Below are 2,500 nucleotides of genomic sequence, written 5' to 3'. Positions count from 1 at the left end.
AAACCTGTTTATATGTAACATAAGATGTATACCACAGGTGACAAACCTAGGGCCCGGGGGCCAAATCTTGCCCACCTTGCATTTAATGAGGTCCGCGAAAGCCTTGAAATATGCGTCAAAGTATTTTCTTACTACATTTTGACTGAATAAATGAATGTTATTGCATATGTTTTAAACGTTCATATTATCTAATAATGCAACAAATGTTACACTATCACACATTTCAAACTTTTTTTTTGGTTCAAATACAAATAATAATAATGAATACTGCTTGACTTCTGACTTTAAAGCAAGTTGTCCATCAAATGGTACTCTGTAAAAAGACATTAGATTTTACTGTATTAAAAACTGGCAACTCAGTTGCCAGAATTTGACTTGAAAAAGACCTAAACTACCGTTTTTCCATTTACAGTAAGATGCTGTAAAAACACTCATTTTACAGTAAAATTGTGGCTGCCAGTTTTTACTACATTTTTAATAATAATTAAAAATAAATGCGTAGTCAATCGCATAATAATATCATGAGGTGACATTTATTCATAATGTCTTTAAGTGCGATGTGAACACCCCCCTGCTGTATACATATGATGTACATTGTTACAATTCTCTTGGATAATAACAGAAAACAAACTTTCACCATCTTTTAGATAGATATATACATTATTATTAGGGCCTTCTTTGAGTGCGGACACCTCAAAATATGGAACATACGCTGCACGTAAAGATATCAAAGATACATGTACTATACAATAGAAAGCACAATAAGGCGTAGCACTGAAACCACCAAACATGCACATTGGATAACATCACTTACCTGCAGTCAGCTTGAATGCAAACCAATCACAATCCACCGCAGTGCTCCTTACTTGTGTGTGTGTGTGCGTGTGTGTGTGAGTGTAGTTTTCACTCTTCAATCTGCTTGGTGAAACAAAGTGCCTTCTTGGTTATATATAAGCGATGCACCCCCTGCCCTCCTTTCACAGCAGACCACACCGGTAGACCGTTACGAGACCTGCAAACACACATATCTAAAGACACACACACACACACACACACCTCCCAGGAGACACAATGGCCTCCCCTCACACACACAGATGCTAAAGGCTATACTTGAGGCCCGGTGCATGTGCGCACACACAAAGGTTTGTAAAGACCCTTTTGTTTGCCTCTCGCAAACACACAAGATGACACAAACACAAGTCAAGCAACCACACACAGACACACAAACACTCCCAGACCATGCAAAAACAGAAAATACACTTGTAGTTTAAATCATATTAAGTATACACACTTAAGCTGCATCTCATTTCAGAGGGTATGTGGTGTTATTTTTTAACTAGAAAATAAAAACAAAAGTACAGCTTTTAAAAAAAAATAAAAAATTAATTTTTACTTTGTACATTTGCACTCTTAATATAGCCTTTATTCAACTAGGATTAAAAATAGTTAATTACGTAAAGAGAATTGTGCACACCAGCTTTAAAAGCTGTCATTTTTTTACTAGCATTAATATTTTGGCTTTTTTTGTTTATTTTATTTAATTGACATTTAACCAGGATTAAAAATACACTGAGATGCAGACTTATTTATTACTACTTAATATTAAAACAATTAGATAACTATTTAACAACAAAGGCGACTTAAATTGCGTATTTGTTGAATTTTTAAAAAAATGAAAAAAACTTTGACGAAAAAAAATAAATGTGATAAAATGTGCACCACTTTATAAATCCAAAACAGTTATTTTTTCTTTTTTTTCCGTGTTATTTGAATACATTTTTTTGATTAACCCCTATTTAACTAGAACTCCAAACACCAAAAAAAACCAATGAACTAAAAATATACAATCATTTAAAAAAATGTTTTAAATGATCATATAATTACATTTTTGGGGCATTTTTATTTACAAAAACTTAAAAAATATTGAAAAAGATGCAATGTTGTAAAGCAATTTTTAAATTATAATTTTATCAATGATGATTAAAAAAGACAATACAAATGCACAAGCTTTAAAAAATGTTGTAAGCTGATTTTTCCTGATAGAAATAAGGCGAGGCTGAAATGTCGAAGAAAAGTGTGGCAATTTAACTTCAGTGAAATGTGATTTTATTTGCAAGTGTGACTGGATGTCAAATGAAGTGAAGGAAGGATGCTTGATGAATGAATGACTACTAGGTACTGTAGGCCAGCATGAAGTGAAGGAAGGATGAATGAATGACTACTAGGTACTGTAGGCCAGCATGAAGTGAAGGATGAATGAATGACTACTAGGTACTGTAGGCCAGCATGAAGTGAAGGAAGGATGAACGAATGACTACTAGGTACTGTAGGCCAGCATGAAGTGAAGGAAGGATGAATGAATGACTACTAGGTACTGTAGGCCAGCATGAAGTGAAGGAAGGATGAATGAATGACTACTAGGTACTGTAGGCCAGCATGAAGTGAAGGAAGGATGAATGAATGACTACTAGGTACTGTAGGCCAGCATGAAGTGAAGGAA

The 2,500-nt window shown here is 34.2% G+C and overlaps 1 protein-coding gene across 4 annotated transcripts in view; it reads left to right on the top strand.

Moving 5' to 3' along the window:
- The window catches only part of srpk2 (SRSF protein kinase 2), a 196,333-nt gene that overhangs the window by 5,084 nt on the left and 188,749 nt on the right, over window positions 1–2,500 (top strand). The gene's annotated exons all lie outside the window — the stretch shown is intronic.

This window comes from Entelurus aequoreus, linkage group LG10 (assembly GCF_033978785.1).
Source record: "Entelurus aequoreus isolate RoL-2023_Sb linkage group LG10, RoL_Eaeq_v1.1, whole genome shotgun sequence".
NCBI lineage: Eukaryota > Metazoa > Chordata > Actinopteri > Syngnathiformes > Syngnathidae > Entelurus > Entelurus aequoreus.
The sequence above is the reverse complement of the archived record's forward strand: the minus strand, read 5'-3'. Positions and strand labels throughout refer to the sequence as shown.